The sequence below is a fragment of the Ascaphus truei genome, chromosome 5 (genome assembly GCF_040206685.1).
Source record: "Ascaphus truei isolate aAscTru1 chromosome 5, aAscTru1.hap1, whole genome shotgun sequence".
NCBI classification, from domain to species: Eukaryota; Metazoa; Chordata; class Amphibia; order Anura; family Ascaphidae; genus Ascaphus; species Ascaphus truei.
In genome coordinates, this window is record NC_134487.1 from 148823627 (window position 1) to 148843390 (window position 19764).

At 41.6% G+C, this 19764-nt stretch overlaps 1 protein-coding gene across 2 annotated transcripts in view; it reads left to right on the forward strand.

The window, feature by feature from the left end:
* The window catches only part of PRELID2 (PRELI domain containing 2), a 108023-nt gene that overhangs the window by 59453 nt on the left and 28806 nt on the right, over positions 1–19764 (forward strand). The gene's annotated exons all lie outside the window — the stretch shown is intronic.

Genomic DNA, 19764 nt, shown 5'->3' on the forward strand with positions numbered 1-19764 from the left:
GAGGAAGCAGATGTCTAAGCTATGGACTTAATGAAAACAGTTAGTTGACAGTTAATAACGTTCTAGATTCTTTGTTTTGTGCAACAGCAGTGTGTGTGTGTTCACCTCTTCAGGTCCAGATTATTTTTGCAAAGAGTAGCATTGCTGGCCTGTAGCAGGGTAATTAGAGACTGGACACCAGGCTCAGATCAAAATGACTTCATTGCAGCACAATGGGGAAAAGGATAATAAGTCCATGTAGTCAGACTTACTCCCAGTCACAGGACCCAAACTAGCGTTACAGCAGTCGGGTCCATATTCTCACAACAAGCGGTCACATCCTTCTCATGCAGTCTGTGAGAGGTCTCTACCTCAGCCCTTATCTAGAGCTACTGTAGAACCATGTACACTAGAAACTTAGAACTGGCTCAGACAGGCAGTCTGCCTAATAGGAAGAGATGTCCTTCTGGTCACATGAGCCCACTGACAATAAAGGTCTTAAGTAACAGTAGCACAATTCCTCATGATAAACATATTTCTAGTCTACTTTATGTACGTGTAACCCCTCTTTAGTTTACCTCAGACTATAGAACATGTCACTGAGGTGAGGGTCTGAGTCCAGTAACTTGGGGATTAACTCGTTTATAGTGGGTGGTACACAGAGTGGGAAGCAGGAGTAATTAGACACAACAAAACTGGAAGGAATTACAACAAACTTTATATTACTGTATCTATCATTTTGAACAGGGATACATATACAGGGCTACCACATAACCACACAGTATTTCTGCAATCCTACTAAAACAAATCACTAATATTAGTGTATATTAGTTCACATACACTGTTGATAAGGCAGGGTATTTGTACAATAACCTTTCGTTGGAGCTCTGGATTCAAACAGATGCAGGCTGTTGCTTCTTACAGTTACTTTGAAAAAATAACCTGTGTTCCAATGCAGGAGATCTCTTTCTTTCCTCTGGCTGTTAAATCCTGATATTTCTCCTCTTAGCTGTTGCAGGGCTCCCTGAGGTGTCACTGTACTTTGTACTGGCCAGCAAAATCCACCAGTCTCCTCACTCCATGGATGGGTCAGGCCCTTGCTGAGTGTTCTGCAGCAGCCTCACCATATCAAAACAAACTGCCACGCCAGTCCCCTCAGCAATTCCTTTCCAACTGACGCCAACTGTCATTCCACTGGCTAAGTACAGTCAAATGGTCCAGTAAATAAAGAAAAAAGAACAAACCGCGCACAACTCATAGTATATTCAATTATATTGAAATATGGTGAAGTTGGTAAATATCGCACGTGCATCAATACTGATTAAAACAGGCAATACATGAATTTTGGCACATGTTACCAACAGCATTCAGAATCAGCAAGGCCCCTCATCCAATGGACATCAAGATGTTAGCAGATAGAATCCGATAGAGACCTGTCACATTACATGGTCCAGTGGAATGTAATTCTTAAAGGGGCCATGTCCTGTGCTGATAGCGGACACAGGGGGTTACATCCTCCCCCTGCTGAAATGTTGATGTATCCATCAACCAGGATAAACCAACAATACATATATCTAATCTAACCATGAACTCCTCTCCTAACCTCATACTGTAACATCATAGATACAGTAGATCCGACACTCAAACAGTTTTGACACATAGCATTCTTGTTACCGCAGCATGTTCTACATTCCTCAACATCTCCTATTTCCAGAGTCATGGGTACTACCCATCGAACAGTACTAACCGTAGGGACCTTAGGTGAAACTCCCGGTAAGTCATAGATCAGTCTCATGGGGGGTCTAGTATCCCTCTTAGGACATGAGGCTAATGCCGGAGGTATGACGTCTACTTCCATTTCCACTTTAGGGGACTCGTGGTACCGGTCACTCAGATATTGCGGGCCCTGAACTAGGTGAAGACTCAGTCATCTATTACGGATTCATCAGGACCTATGGGGGTAAATTCCTCTTCTCTGGGATCTAGTTCAAGAACAACATTTTTTCTAAATTCTGAGACCCTACTGATTGTATTTGGGGACCCTGTTGATGGGCAGGCAGTTTTTCCCTGTTCAAAATATTTGCCAGTTGCCCTAACATTCCTTCCCCGGGGTACCCCTCCTCTTGTTCGGACTCCTCATCAGTGTCTTGCCTACCCTGGCTAACTGGATTTGTACCAGGACCCTGTCCTCTGTTCAATCGATCACTCTCCTATGGGGTTCTCTTGGAATGTTTTCTCTCTCAGGGCAGCGCACTAACTGACCTATTGACAGGAAGTGGTTTCTATGTAGAGTATTTGTGGGCCCATTTCCCTTTTCAGGCCTCACTCAATAGACGGAAAGTCCTTTGAACTTCTCTACTACCACATAAAGTTTGGTTTTCCAGCGATTTTGTTATTGTGTCTTTTCCTGGTATCCCCAGATTCTGGATAAGGACCCTGTCCTGCAGTTGTAGCTCTTGCCCGTGTACTCTTGTATCGTAATTTCTTTTGTTTTCATGATTATGTGTCAACTGCAGAAATGGCCAGCTTGTACGCTTCTTGTACCTGGACTCTGAGTTTCTGTACATATTGCATGTATGTGGTTGGGGTAGTGCCACCTGCCGACTTTCCAAAACACAGGTCAATGGGCAATCAGGCTTCCCGTCCAAACATTAGGTAATAGGATGAATACCCAGTGGATTCATTCTTAGTGCAGTTATAAGCATGCACTAAGTGGTGTACATGCTAACTCCATCTTTCCTTTCCTTGATTGATTATTTAGGGTTCCCTTCATATTTAGAAAAAAATGGGGAATAAACCCCAATGAATCCGATGCTAACAAAACCATGTGTAGGTAATTGGCAAAACCTGCAACCAAGGCCAAAGTCCACAAGGGAAGGGGTCTCACTGCAAGTGTATTAATATATGAATGATATATATATATGGGGTAACGTATAGAGACTAAACACCGGAACGGGGACTAGAATGCAGATCAAGTGCTAGAGGTACAAAGTGGCATGTCCGCGGGCACGCCACTTGTAAGCTCGGTGAATTACACAGACTGGTGCCCTTACCCTACCGTTGTCCTCGCTACCCCCGCAGCCAGTCCATTCTCGTCAATGGTGAAGAAGCCGTCTCAATGCTGGTAGGCTGCACCCCGGCTGTATCCCAGCATGCAATGCGCTCCGGCGCATCCCAGGATTCAAACGGATAGCACCTCCACTTGCGTTGGAAAGGTAAATAAGTGTCCTCCTTGCTAAAATTGTGAGACCCCTGCGTGCTCCATCCAGTAAGGTATAGGTAAAGTCCAATTGGTAGATTGGATAAAAAAAAAAAAAGAACCACGCCTTATCACCCACAAAAAGATCCGCAAACAGAGAAATTCAATAGGACCCTATTAAATATGAAGGGAAGGTAAAGTCAAATTGGTAGATAGTCACTGCTCCCTTGAACTGCGCCAAGCTTTAGAATATAAAATCAGCTTTATTGAAACAGAATGCTGAACATCAGACAGGAACACACTGATGCGTTTCATCCCGACATGGGACTTTATCAAAGATTTGGTCAAATCTTTGATAAAGTCCCATGTCGGGATGAAACGCATCAGTGTGTTCCTGTCTGATGTTCAGCATTCTGTTTCAATAAAGCTGATTTTATATTCTAAATCTTGGCGCAGTTCAAGGGAGCAGTGACTATCTACCAATTTGACTTTACCTTCCCTTCATATTTAATAGGGTCCTATTGAATTTCTCTGTTTGTGGATCTTTTTGTGGATAAGGCGTGGTTCTGGATTTTTTTTTTTTTATCCCACAGATGCGCAGTAATTCCTTGATTAGTCGGCTTTCAAAGTCCTGTCCTTGGTTGGAGTGTATCCTGGCTGGCAATCCATAATGGACGAAATACTTGTCCCATAACACTTTGGCGACTGTAACGGCTTGTTGGTCCTTTGTGGGGAATGCTTGCGCATACCAGGTGAAGTGATCTGTGACCACTAAGATATTACTGGTGTTCTTGCTATCTGACTCTGACAGGAAGTCCATGCAGACTAAGTCCAGTGGCCCACTGCTGGTGATATTGGTCAAGGGTGCGGCCCTTGTAGGCAAAGTCTTTCTGGTCACACGCCTTCCGCAGTTCTTACAATATTTCTCGACATTCTGGGCCAATCGATCTTTCACTAATCCCATTGTTTTGTCTGTGCCCTGATAGGCCATGATAGTCATGTAGCGAACATAGAACCACTTGCCTATACTGGTACGTAAGTACGAGTTGCTTAGTCACACGGTGCTGCGTTTTCTTAACAACTCTGAACATTACTCCATTCTTAAGCACCAGGTTATCCCATTGCCCCACAAGGAGTCGACTCTCGGGGTGCTCCCCGAGGCGGCTTCCGGTCCTTCAGAGCTGACCACACTTCTCTCAAGCCTGGATCTGTCTGCTGCGATCGTGATGGATATTGTCGGTTTAGTTGGGGTAATCCCTCCATGGTCAACTCTGCGGGGTGAGAGTACACTAAAGGAACTCCAGAGAGAGAGATCCCCAGACTTAGACCCTCTATTTGGATTCTCTGTGGCAATTTGTCTCGGCATTTCTACTTGCTTGTACACTCCTGCAGCGGTAATGTTTTTCCAAAGTCCATCCTGGGCTTGAGCGTCCCAGTGAATGTGACTGCGTCCGCATCAATGTTTTATTTCCCGGGTCTGTACATTAGACTGGAATTGTAAGTGGCCAATGCTGCCAACCACCTGTGTCCAGTGGCATCCAGTTTCGCTGATAGAATATACGTAAGGGGATTGTCTGAGTGCACTACAAATGCTGCTCAATATAGATAGTCATGTAGTTTGTCCACTACTTCCCATTTCAAAGCCAAAAACTCCAGTTTGTGTACTGAGTAGTTTTTCTCGGATGGCATCAACCCCCGGCTCACAAACACTACTGGTTTTAGTCCCTCTTGGTGTTCTTGGTACAGCACTGCCCCTATTCCATCCAAACTGGCGTCTACATGCAGCCCATAGGGCTTTTGTGGATCTGCAAATGCTAACATTGGCATCTTCATCAGTCAGGCTTTTATGGCTTGGAAAGCGACCTCACACTTAGGAGTCCATTCTATTCCCACATGGTTCATTCATTTTGAAATAATCTTGACTGGTGGACCCCACGGCCATGCTACGCCCTTTTGGTGGTGGGTAACCCTTTGTCAGCTTTGTCAAGGGTTGGACTACAGCGGAGAAGTTGTTGACGAACCGTCTGTAATACCCGCAGAATCCCAAGAAAGACCGCAGTTCTATTAGCTGTGTAGTCTTTGGCCATGATGAAATAGCCTCTAATTTAGAAGGATCGGTGGCCACTTCTTTCTCAGATACGATGTGCCCTACGTATGTGACAAACATCCGACACTGACACTTGTCCACTGATAATTTTAGTCCACTGTCACTTAATCGATCTAACCATCATATATTGTCAAGGTATACCAGCACTTCAAGCAAGTTCATATCTCCCACTACTCGTTCCATTAGCCTTTGGAACGTAGCTGGTGCCACTGACACAACTTGAGGCATCTGCTCAAACTGGTAGAACCCCAATGCGCATATAAAGGCATTCTTCTCTTTGTCGTGTTGGTTCATTGGGATCTGATGATATCCACTGTGAAGATCAAAAACTGAAAACCACTTGCTCCCAGTGAGGCAATCCAATGCGTCTTCTATACGTGGCGTTGTGTTCTGTTCTGGGATTGTCCTTTTGTTCACTGTGCGATAGGGAGGAGTGGCTAAGTGAGTAAAGGCACTGACTGGCACTGAGTTTGGGGAGCCTGGTTCAATTCCCGGTGTCGGCTCCTTGTGACCTTGGAAAGGTCAATTTATCTGCCTATTCCCCAGGCGCCAAAAACATAGATTGTAAGCTCCACGGGGCAGCGCTATAAAAACATGCTATTATTATTATTATCAATACACATCCTCACGGCTCTGTTTTTTTCTGGGCTACCACTATGGGTGATGCATACGGGCTTCTGTATTCAGAAATTATGCCAGCTCTCCTTAGTTTAGTTCCTGGAGGTCTCTCCTCACTACTTCCACATCAGCCAGGGTCAATCTCCGTGACCTTTCTCTAAAAGGGTGAGCATCATGAAGATGAATCTGGTGTTCCACTCCATGGTCTTTTCCTACATCTCATTCTTGAGTGGAGAAAACCTCTGGCCAACGAGCCATTTTTTCTTGTAGCCGTTTCTTCCAGTGTTCTGGAATAGGACTGTCTCCAAAATTGAACATGTCTGGCGTCAGTCTCCTGTTATGAGTCTTCTTCGTCCTGGCTGGGCCCATCACTTCAGTGATCTATCACGGTGCCTCTTCGTATCCACACGTCATGGGAAGTCTCATTTCTCACTTCCACTCCATTAGTATAAGTTTTTTCCTTTCTTTATGGACAGCACTCCGGCCTTTACTAATAGTCCCCCAGGAAATTGTCCGGGGGCAGGGTCTTCTATAATTATGGTGGAACCTTTTACTTCATGATGGAGGGTCACCTTCCCTTTAATTCGACATACATGGTGGGGAGGCACTTTTTTCAACCGAAGACCGGCCCAACGGACTTCTCCAATGGGGTCATAAGACTTGTTAGTGGCTTCATTTTCAGCTCGTCGGTAGGCCTTCAAACACATAGGGTGAATGGTCAATGTCCGATCGTAATCTCCAACAGTCTGGCACCACTTCGCTAGTCTGCTGAAGATGTTTGCATTTGTTCCTATTATGGCACAGACTTCTCCTCCTTCACGGGCTTCAGGACATGTTAGTACCACTGCTTCAAGGTGTCCTGTTACCCCAGCATTTTCCTTGGGAAATTCCAACTTCACGGCCACATAGCCCAAGTACGGATAGCTAGTTTCACTGAGGCCCCACATAACAAGTCCATTCAGCGGCTGCAGTGGCAGGTGTCGCAGATATCGGTTGTACCATGATTGGAAGATTATAGACATTTGCGATCCACTGTTATGAAAAACTTTACATGGTTTTCCTTCAATAGACTTCATCACTCGAGCAGGAGGGCCGAGAATCCCAATTGGCAGATTGGGGCACCCGCAGATGCTTGTGGGTCTGTTAGTCATGGAGCTTCTCTCCGCGTGGGGCCTGGCATACTCCCTTACCATGTCCCTCTGTCGTTTCCCTGCTTCAAGGCTTCTCTTGCCTTTTGGTGCCTTGCCGTTCGCAGCCCGATGTCCATGTTCCCCACACTGGAAACAACCCATACCTCAATTTCTAGGGTCCCGGTCATAGGTGCGGGGCATATCCGGAAGAGTTCCCACTGAGGCCTTCTTTTTGGGTGCTGCAGCCATCATCAATGTGTTTGAAGGCCTGCCGACGAGCCGAGAATGAAGCCACTAACAAGTCTTGCATATGCATTTATTGTAATTTAGTAGCATTTTGTTAGATGGCAGACTGCATTTGTTTAGCCTTTTATGGAAACTAAATTGTATTTTTCAGCCCAAGCCAATGTGTAAGTAAAAAGTTTTAAGCCTTTGAAAGTGGCAAAACATTCAACATATTTTTTATAAATGTAGTTATGTAGTATTGGATATTATAGGCTAAAGCAGTCAAAGTCCGGGCATTATTGAAATTCCTGCCCTCTGGTTAAAATTCCGGGCATTATCCAATCAGTAATGCCCGGAAATTTAGCTGCTTGCAAAGTGTTGATTTCAATGTGATTATTTTCAACCAATCGGCTTTCAGAAGAGCTGAGACAGGGCAGGGGATTGGTCTAAAAGTAGGAACAGCTCTGAGACAGGGCAGGGGATTGGTTAAAAAGCCACGGGTTGACTCCTCCCCCTTGCTCCGTGAACTGAGAAGATTCAGTTGAATTGTTGGGGTGGGGGAGAGAGAGTCTGCAAAGTCTGTCTGCAGTTTGTTTCTGGCTGTAGTTTCTGTGTGTGTGTGTGTGTGTGTGTGTGTGTGTGTGTGTGTGTGTGTGTGTGTGTGTGTGTGTGTGTGTGTGTGTGTGTGTCCAGTGTCCATGTCCTGTGTCGGTAGCAGCAGCTGTGTATGTGCTCTACTGTTGTGTTGTATTTGTGTGTAGCAGCAGTTTGTGTGTGTAGAGGATCTGTGTTGTGTGTAGAGGTGTTGTGTGTGGCTGTGTAAGTGTGTGTGTGTGTGTGTGTGTGTGTACGTACGTACGTACAGAGGGGGCGGCAGTGTGTGGATATAGATATCTGCAGTGTAAGAGTATATACTGTAGAGGTGGATTCATGTATTTACCATTTTATTTTAATAAAAAAATCTATATAACTATACAAAAGTGTCTATTCTTTCTGAAAAAAGTCTACATTTAGCCTATTATAGTAATAATCCCCTCAGAACAGGGCATTACTGGCCAATAATGCCCTGTTCTGAGGGGATTATTACTTAAATACTTACTGCTTTCACCCCACTACCACCGCTTCCTCCAGCTCTACTGGGCAACCTTTCCTTTGGTTGCTAGAGCAGGCTCTGGCACATCTCTTTTTGAGACAAGCCGTACAACAGCTTTGGTAACAATTGATCACAACCTGGAAAGTGTTGCAGTGTTCCCAGCAGTAGACTGTGGCTGAGTTGAAAACTAACAATGGACAATGTTTGCCTTAGTAATATAAGGTTAGATTGTACAGGTGCACCGACGAGTATTCTAAAACTTACCATAAACTTGCCTTGGAAAATCTGGGGCTATCACCAGCATTGCTCAGGTACATGCTGAGACATTTCTGCAGAGACTAATGGCCCATCGGGTTAACACAGCAGGGGTCCCTGGCAGTCCCATTCAGGTTGAATGGGACTGCCAGGGACCCCCGGTGTTAATCCGATGGGTCATTAGTCTGTCTGCAGAAATGTCACTGAAATGTTGCAGCATGTACCCAGCATGTACCTGGGTCTTGTTGGTGATTGCCCCAGATGTGTTTTAGAATACTCGTCGGCACTACAGTAGCTGTTGGAATCCACTGACTGAAGAATTGATTGAAAGGCGGCCATTAGGTGAACCCAGGGAGCACGATATTCGCTGATCGATCACAGTTTAGGCAATTGGTTTTCACTTAAGGTAATCAAATGCTGCATTTTTTTAAAACATGTTTTTTTTTTTTTAAATTGCTGCCAGGAATGCTGCTGGAAAATGTGGGTTAAAAAATTTAAAATTGGGGAAATTTTATGTATGTATGTATGTATGTATGTATGTCATATAATAGTCTGTCAAAAGAAAAACTTTTTTTTTTTCTAAACAAACACCCATTCTATAGAAAGAGTTTAAACACGTGAGGTAGTTTTGAAGACAAGTTAGTGATTCTGATGCCTATGGCACAGGACTGCTGCTAGCTAAAAAGATCATATACAGTATCATATGTCAAGTATTACGTTAATTGGAAACTCTTTAATAGCGATTCAAATTGCCTTTGTTTGTCTAATGATAAAGATAACTTTGTTGTGGAAGCACCATGCACGGGTAAAGATGAAAAGAATGAGTGATCTTGATGAATATGTTTTATGCAGCGAATCTGTGGTGAAGCGATGGCTGTGTGACCATGAAATGACTGAGCTTCACAGTTCTCTGCTACAATCCTGGGACTGCACTGACCCTACGAATGAATTCACCCTATCTTGCTTGCTCATGTTTTTTGCGCATAGAAATTTGAGGTCTACTGGGCCTGACAGCCCTTCTCTAATAATCCATGTAGCATTGTGTTTCCTTCAGCGCAAGACATTTAGTTAATAAGACAGGATATTACCAACGTGTCCCTATATAAACTACTAACCCATCGGCCAAACTGGGAGAAATGTCACAACTAGAAACAAGACATTCTGTTGCCCCTCTGGCCATAGTTATTTAAGAAAAAATGTGGCATACTTCGTATCCGATTTAAGCCTGTTGCAGTCAAACCATGGGAGTGGTGCGGTATTACAAGACCCGTTGTTTCATACTGTGACACGGTCAACCAATCCAATTGTGCACTCTTTGGCACAGGATTAGTGTTACTGTTCTTTACATGGTTTACTATATTGATGGCAATATCTTACTACGTATAATGGCGCAGTATACTGTAGTTGTAAAGGTTAGTGTTTGTAGACGGACCATGGTGTTCCACTGAAGAGATTGCTATTCTGATATTCTACACTCGTCTATTAAAGCATAAATCCCCTCTAAATAGCAACCCTGCCCCTTTAAAATAAAAATGAAAGATTGAAATTGGGTGGTCCTCTATAGCTGGTTCCCGGGGGTAGTTACCGGTATTACTTCCTGTGGTGTGTTTTTTTTTTCCTTCATTTTTTTTTCCCTTCATTTTTTTCCCTTCATTTTTTTCCCTCTAGTTATTTCAATGTGTTATTAGTGTTGTAAATAAGAAAAGAAGAAATTACACTTTAGCTGCTGGGATGAAAAATATTGTGTGAGAGATTTCTACTAAAATACCAGTAAGATGGGGTCTCATAATAATCTGAGTACACACTGGATCCCATTGCTATGGAGACTGGATCCCATTGTTAAGAGACTGGAGGCAGAATATGGTAACTGTAATCTGAGGTTGTAGAGATTTTGGGAGACAATTCACAAGCTAACAGATGCTAAAGGTCCCCATATATTGAGTTACCTGATGTAAGGATAATAAAAGCTAATCTTAAATCCTCAACATTTATAATCTAAAATATTCTTTACAGTTAAATAGTCTCCAGAGCGGTGAGATGTAGTGAGGCTTAATAACACATTTAACAGAACAATAAACAGATAAAGTGAACTTCTCCCAGAGGCTTATGTTTCAACAAGGTGAGCAGTCATGTGGAGACATTAAGAAAACATATTATAACAGAATCAGTATAACATTATAAAATGGCATAGAAAAGAAACACAACAAACACAACTGTCTAGGACCCTGCTAAGGGAAAACATGTTATATCCACACAGACAGTGCTGCTCACGCAGAGTTAAACTTTAACCCTTTCCAGTGATTAAATGATTGTCTATAATATGGGAGATTATTTCCGTAGGAAAGAGGAGCGTCCATAGCAAGTGGATCCACCATGAATGGCTTCCCCCCTCTATACAGCAATCAGGTGGTCATGTACCGTCATTTCCACGCTGCCGGCGGTAATCGGGGTTACCACGTGTCCCCTCTCGGGGGGGCAGCTGTGGAGCATTTTGAAAAGTAAAAGTTTATAGTCGAGAAGGAAGAGAGAAACCTTTCTCTTGTAGGAGTTTGAAGTGATCATTTTCCTGCTCAGTGATTTATATATGACCGGAACAGGGCTGAGCTGGGTGTGCGCTGATATATGGCGGCTCAAGATGGAAGTTGTAGTCTGAGCCCGCTGCTGGAAAGGTAAACTTACTGATCAGATGTACCCGGTAATGGAGTGCTTTCGCCAGACCTGTAAATTGGTGGCTGACCGTTTGATCAAGTAAGCCCGAGATGCTAATGCTGCCAGATCCTGTCTCTAAAACCTTGTACTGAGGCTGTGAATTGATGCTCCTTTCTGCAGCATTTCCACCTTGGGGTGTTCAGTGGTGAGTTGGGCTGTGGGCAGTGGCTGTCCTTGGCCATGCTTTGCAGGCATTACTACCCTGGGGTATTCAGGGTAAGTTGGGCTGCGGGCAATGGCTGTTCTTGGCCATGTTTTGCAGGCATGGTCTTTTGCTGAAATAGTGGACACTTCCATTCAACAATTTCTCTTTTCATAGTATCAATGTATTCTCTCATACTTTTGTCTAAATCCTTGCATTAACTGTGTGGTTAACTGTGTGGTTAACTGTGTGGTTAACAGTTCTATATAATGCACATCAATTGTAATACCTTCTTGTTGCACCCACCCGGTCTGCGTGCGCGTATCCTCCATCTTAGCCGTTAAGACAGGCGCTGTAGCAAGAATCTGTAATTTCTAAGGCAAGCTGCTTCTGCTGGCAGGCAGATTCTTTCCACAGCGACACTACTCCGGGCTCACCAAAAGCTCTGTCCACACAGGTAGTAGGTCTCTCAGCACGGGCACCAGCACCCACAGTAGATGTGATAGAGGAGATAAGGATCCCCTCACTCACAGAGAGGCAGCTTACTGCACCGACACACTTTATTCGAGCAAATACCCAGTATGTACCTGGCAGATACCTGGATTGCGCCGCTCCTCACCTCTGACAAGCCCCGTTGCATTTGCCTTCCCAGCCTGGGTTCATGCCTGGCTGATGGGCGGCTGATCTGTTAAATGATAATGATTAGGATTTAATAGGCTGCAATGCTTCGCGTGTCTACCAGATGGCATAAATTCATGAATTGTAATGCAGTATATATATATATACTGTGCAGTATTGCAGCCAGCGGGAATAAAATGCTTCAATCCCTGCTTGGAAAATAACTCAATGCACTCGGGCAGAAAACAGTCACAAACCTCAATACACCCGGGTATACCCGAATTCGTGGGACTAGCCAAGCTCGAATAAAGTGTGTCGCCAGTGTATGTAACAAGCTCTGAGCATGTACTTCCCTGAAACTGCTACTGAGGCCCAGGGTTAGGCCTCAGATTTTCTTTTGAGTATTGACTTCTGGGGAAATGACCGATCAGATCAATAATGGTCTCGGTAAAGCAGGCTGATGGTACACTCCCTAGCGATGCCTTTTAATCTGCACTTTTGCTGTAGAAAACTAGCTATGTCTGTGGATTGTTAGAAGGCCAAACGGCCTGAGACATGCAGCCATCTTATAGCTCTACCTCCCGGAAGTCCTACTTCCTGTTTTTTAAAGGGGTTTAAATGGCAATCCAATAGGAATCTGTAACTGATGGTGCAGCTTCCTTTTGACTCAAAGTTTGGTAGAGATTTGTTCCCCCTGGAGGTGGATTTTACATCTGGTAACTCACCGGTTTGTGTCTGTGGACTGGGGGTGTTGGGTTCCCTGGAACTGAAAATAGTGTTCAGCGGTGACCTGGGTCCCTTCTAGTAAAACAAATAAAAAAGGGGGTTGGAGGGGAAGGGTAAAAAATAGGACAAGGGGATTGCTTCTTGAACCATTTAAAAAAAAAAAAAATTTTTAACCCCATACTTTTTAAATGGCTCCCTATATTTTCCTATCGTGCTGCTCTATTCAGCTCAAAAGGCTTTGGCTATAAAAGTATTTTGTGGGTGTATGTGTATAAACACATTATATACAGCATTAAATGGTGCCAAGTACTGCTACTGTATATATTATGTATAAATAGGACCTAGTGAGTAAATGGAAAAAGAAAACCCTTTAATACTAATAACAAATCAGAGTATGAACGAATTGTGTTTTGATGTGAGATAGAGAGCTCATTTGCATTAAAATACATTTTACAAGAAAGGATGCAAAAGATTTCAAGTTTTTAATGATCTAATCGTGCATAATCCTCTTTTGTTTTTATTTTTTGTTATGTTTTAGTGAGAAACCTGTTTCTTTGTAATTTCTTTTGTCCATCTCGCCACAGGGGGTTCTGTATATGTATCTACAGTAAGTCCTGTTATTATACAATAAGAAATGGTACATTTATGTGTACAATATATACGTATTGGGGATTCTGCGTTACATGTGCCCATATTGACAACGCGGTGCTAAGCTATAAATCCCCCTCATGGCCAATTCACTTCAATTGGGCATAAGGTGTCTTATGGCCTAGTACAGCTTTGTAAATATGGCCCATAATCTGCAACCTTAAAAATCACATAACGTATTCTGCTCTAAATGTTTAATGTTAGAAGGTCCACAAATATCTTGAAACAGTCACATTGTGCCTTGGATATTAAAAATTGGATTGTAAGCTTTTCTGACACATTTCTGTTCCTTTTTGTTAGACTGCATTTTGTGCTACCTTTTTTGTTCAGAATTTTCGTAGATGGTGTACTTGAAATATAAGTGTCTCATCCATTCACATCTGCCCATGTATAACTGGAATTAATAAAGTGAAAGATATCACAGTCGGCAAATATAAATTGTGACCTATTTTTTCCACTCCAGTCTTAGCGGGGTTAACCCATTTAAAGATGCATTGTGTTTTTGTTTTTTTTGTTTGTTTTTAAATGATCCGTTTTGGATTCGCTACTTCGTTATTTTTTCAGGGCATGAGCCTTTAACAGAAGCAGCACGTGTTGTACATTTTGTAATATGTTCTGTTGTATTTTGACTTTTCATCCCAGCAAAGAAAAAAATTCCAATCTCTAGATATTTAAAGAGGGGGAAAAAAAAAAAAAAGCTCTAGCAGTGTCTTATTGATTGTCGAATTATACCCTTGATCCCTAAAATTATAGCTTACAACCGTGCCGCAATGAATGATAAATGTACCTTGCGTTACATTTCCAGAAAATGTTCAGTGGGATAAATTTGCCTGTGGTGGGTTTGATGACACTGTCCATGTTCGCATTGATGAGGGAAAAAATCGCTAAGATCACAGCAGAATGGACCAGGATCATTTTATATTCCTCCTATAATCACTTTGTTATTTTCCTCAACTACTACTATACAATTACTGCAGAGGACTAAGCGCAATAATCAGCTAGCAAATCAGAACAGATGTTGTTTATGCTGTAAATTCAGCATACTGAAAATCTTGTGGGATTGTAAACAACCTTGATGTCTGATCCATTTCCTACATTTTTCTTTTGACATTACTTCTACAGCCACTTACCACTTCCATTAAATTTGATTAGAAAGTGGAAGTACCTGAAGGCATTACAAATACTGTTAATTCAATTATAGATGACTCGATCCGCAAGGCTCAGTTAAATCAGAGTTCATAACGCGACTTTCCCCTTAAACCGGAACAGACATTGTCCCCTGGGGCTAGTGTGTATCCTGGAAGCTAATTGTATGCAAAAACAATGGCAATTCTACCTCATTAGTAATGGGCTTAAAATCACGTCATTGTGATGTTCTGCCTCTCTTGGCATTACTCTGATCCAGACCCTGAAATACCTGTCTAAGTTAATAGTAGAGGGAAACACTGTTTGACCTAATTTAACAAACTGTGGGGTTACACCCATCCAGACAGTGCAAAAGCTCTATTTCAGTATCTGAATGTGCATAACGGCAAGTTTAGGTATGACCATTGTAATGTAACGTTACTTCTTGACATTGACCTACACAGACTTTTGGAGGGTGAGGGGGGATATGCAGTTTTATAACAATGCCTCATTTGCATATCCTTGTCACGAAGGGCTATTCTAGTTGACTCATTGCTTTTGATGAGTGAATGCATGACTTAATGCTATGTTATTGCCCTTTGAAGATACAGTTAGCATTAATGTTATGTTGGATTAACGTGTTGTCAAGTGAATTAATAGAATGTTGGATTTGGACCCATGTGACTACTGTATGAGCTAACTGAATACCAACCTCAAGAAACTGCAGGCTGTGGTCCAAATATCGTAGATTACCACCTATTCTTCTCTAAACCAACACACACTGTGTTAATGAGACTGAGGAGTAGAAAGGTGGCTTTGGAATTTGCCATTGCATTATAGTAAAGATCCTGTGACCTTGTTCATTTCTAACCAAAGTTCTATCCAATGTTTATATATTTCAATATGATGGGTTGCAGGTTTTTTGCACAGTGATGCATGGAAAAAAAGCACATAGGTTTGATTTGCCCCTGCTTGTTTTCCTATTTTCAAACCCACTTCCACATGAGAAGAATACTAGAATAATGGGCATATCGGAACCTTTATCAAGGCCAAAACTTTGATAAATGTCTAATGTAGTGTCTGCAAAGCTCCACAACGTTACCTGTTTGTGAAGCACTTTTTTCTTACTACAATGTAATCTGAGCAATTCATCACCTTCGGTGAGTTTGGCTTTTTACTAATCGGTCAGTTGAGCATCCATCAAATAGCCCTTTACCCTTACTGTAAAAATACATTCTAATATAACACATGGTGTATGGTTTAACACAGGAGTGCGCAAATTGGGGGGGGGCACAGGATTTTTCAGGGGGGGTGCGGTGGTTGCAGAGGCCCCACGCTCTTCCCCAATTTAAATTAAATGCCGGGGATCGCGTGAGGACTCTGTAACATCCCCTTACCTTACCTTGTCTTCGGCCACGTGTCAAATTACGCCACGGGGTCACGTGATGTCATTTGACGCCGAGCGACAATGTAAGGAGGGGGAGATCAGACAGGGGGGCGCAGCGGGGTAAATTTGCGCACCCCTGGTTTAGCATACAGCATGCCATCATATAACGCCTAAATTGTTATAGTTTCTACTTAACCGGGAAATAAGTGCATCCACAGCTTGGTCAATATGAGCCATTGTGTATCAAAACATTCTTGCAAATATTAGGAAATCCTTTTGTAGCCTCCAAAAAAATGTTACCTTGTTACCTTTTATTTTTACCTGCTTTGTATCTAGCAATACTATCCAATAGATGATTACCACTGTAGCAGCTCCTGCATTTTTTATTTAGCAGGATTAATGTGCAAAAGGCTCATGCAGGCCTTTTTAGATATTAAACAATGAGGAAATTGGAGGGCAGTAGTGCCTCAGGAGCATAGTATTACTTGGTGTCAACAGTAAGAATCTTTCCAGGTATCATTCATATGGCAAATTCCCCACATGGCTTATTAGTCTGTGATGTGGTAGTCTGGAAGTACACCTTTCATGCAGTGCTGGGACAGCATCATTGAGAAATATGTCCTGTGATCTCTGCAAAACCGTAGCTTATGATTTTACTGGCCAGCCTCAATGTTAAGTATAAAGGACAACTTGGCGTTTATTCTGTAAATGCAGCTTGGCCTAAATCTGACCTTTCTATCACAGGACAATGGGGAAAAGGCAGAACTCGAGTGAATTGAACTTGAAAGGCAGCATAAAAAAAACATTACCGCTTAAAAAGGCAATCTATTTTGTGTTCACATCACGTTTTTTAAAGCTGAACTCAAATCTTTGGCAAAATTATTTCTGCTTCACAGCTGATTAAGCATTCCCCTTTCAAACAAGTTCCAAACAAGACAATTCATTTTCAAACGTTTATAGCAAAGAAACCGTCCAGCTTTGGTACACAATGTTAGATCTGGTCCTTTCCCCTGCCTGAATTACATAGTTGCGTAGTAGATGAGGTTGAAAAAAAGAAATATGTCCATCAAGTTCAACTTATGCTAAATGTAGATGACAGTTACTTATCCTATATTTGTATTTACAGTATTTTTTAATGTTAGAATTATATTAATATTATAATTATTACTTAACATCCGTTTCACAAATGATAGGAAGTGCTCGCTACCTAACGAGGGAGAAAAGAATACTGTAATAGATGTAGCATTTATTTTTCAGTCTTGGGATGTTAATATTGAAAAAAAAAAAATATACGAAAACAAAAAACAATTGCCTATGAGCTGCATTTTTAGATAAACCATCTAAAATGGCCATTACTATTACAATACAAGTCCAGAAACATACACCACCCTGATGAGAAACATTTTGAAGCTCAGAGCGAACACTATACTGTAAAGTGTAAAAAAAAAAAAAATTATTAAAGAAATCCATAACATTTACTTTTTAACCACTGGCCTTACCCCTGCCGTCCAGACCAAAGTCTCACCACTATATCATCCTGAATGGCGATACGCGACTCAAACATGACCTGTCGAAGATGGAGCTCCTCATTCTTCCTCCCAAGCCTGGCCCTACTGTCCCCACTCAGTCGTACTGTTGTTAGTACTATCATACACCCGATATCGCAAGCTCGCTGCCTAGGTGTCCCATTTGACTCCTCCCTCATTTCTCTTCTCCCATTCACAATGTTGCTAAAACCTATTGATTTTCCCTCTGTAACATTGCAAACTCACAGCCTGTCCTCTGTCACTATACTGCTGAAACTCTAACAGGCCCTCATTCTCTCCAATCTTGACTGTTCTAACCTTCTACTGTCCGACCTTCCTACCTCTCATCTGTCTCCCCTACAATCTTTAATAAACGCTGCTGCTAGAATAATTTCTCACGCTCTTAAATCTGTTGCTGCTTCTCTTTTGCTGAAATCCCTCTCCTGGCTTCCTATTAATTCCTCTATTACATTAAGAGGAGTTAATGCTGATATGGTGTTTCTTATACACTATCATAATTTTCTGTATGGTTACTCCCTGCCTCTGTCAAATTTACAATTCAACCCCTTCTCTCCCCTCCTGTAATCCACATATGTTCAATATGTTTTAGTTGCTCTGGTTAATTTTCATTGATCAGAATGAGCTCTCATTACAGAAAAGGTTGGAGACCCCTGCAATAGACCATTTGTTGCCCTTTGTAATATAAGTTTAGTTTTTTTCTTTTTTATGATTTTTTTTTTCTTCAACTTCCTATTCTCTACACTACAACAATAAAGTAATAGTTTTTTAGATTAGTGCTTAAGGATGAAGGTGGTGAAAAATTGGGTTTTGGTTTCAATAAGTGTTACTAATTTGATTGAAAGGACACATTTTAAAGTACTGTAATTTAAATCTAATGTTCAATGCACACAATTCATCAAAAGACCATTCCGGTTGAGATGACTGCTAAATGTCAAACCTATTTATATATTTGTGATATTTATGTGATAATAGCTTGAGCCCAAAAAGCTGTAAATCCTTTCTCCATTTGGACAAATTCATGTTGCGTTTTGAAACAAAATTAAATACTTTAATGTAATAATCAGTGTTCGACAAACCTATACATTTGCTCGCCCCGGGCGAGTGGATTTAACCCCCGGGCTAGTAAATATTGGCCCAAGCAGCACACGTTTGGTACTAGGTGGCGAGTAGATTTTTTTGTGTGGCGAGTAGATTTTTTGGTGATTTGTCAACCACTGGTAATAATTATATATGTCCACTTTTGGACATATATCCACCCTGAGAGAGCTCCCGTTTTGGGGACCGAAACGTCGGTATATTGTGCCTTGTTTTGCCTTATAATACAAACCTTATACCTTCACTACTTGAGTGCTGTTTTCTGATATTGTCTAAACAACGTGTGTGTGTGTGTGTGTGTGTGTGTGTGTGTGTGTGTGTGTGTGTGTGTGTGTGTGTGTGTGTGTGTGTGTGTGTGTGTGTGTGTGTGTGTGTGTGTGTGTGTGTGTGTGTGTGTGTGTGTGTACCCCAGTTTAAGGACACTCACTTTAAGTACACTCGCGAGTAAGGACATACAGTGTTGCCCAATAGGCAAACTGCAGCTCGCGCATGCGCATATCGGCACATCCTGAACAGCAATACCAGCTCCCTATCTGTACCGAAGCATCAATAAGTGGGGAAAAAAGGTAGTGCTTCACTTTAAGTACATTTTCGTTTTACATGCATGCTCTGGTCCCATTGCGTACGTTAATGCGGGGTATGCCTGTGTGTATATATATATGTGTGTGTGTGTTATAATAATTTATATATTATAATAATATATACAGCTCAACCCCGTTATAACGCTATCCATTACAACGCGAATCCACTTATAACGCGATGCAAGCGTGGCTCCCAATTTTCGTAGTTATGAATACTTTACAACACGATTATTGGTATCTTAAATACATTATTGCACAGTGCATGCAATTGTACATTATTTCTAACACTATCCGATTATAACGCGATGTGATTCTTTCGACCCCAAGCACAGCGTTATAAGGGGGTTGAGCTGTATATATATTATTATAATAAAATATATATATTTTTATATATATATATATTTTTTTTTTTATATATAAAGTATATATATATATATATATATATATATATATATATTTATATATATATATATATATATATATATTATATATATATATATTATATATATATATATATTTTTTTTTTATATATATATTTTTTTTTTATATATATATATTTTTTTTTCATAGTACTATATCC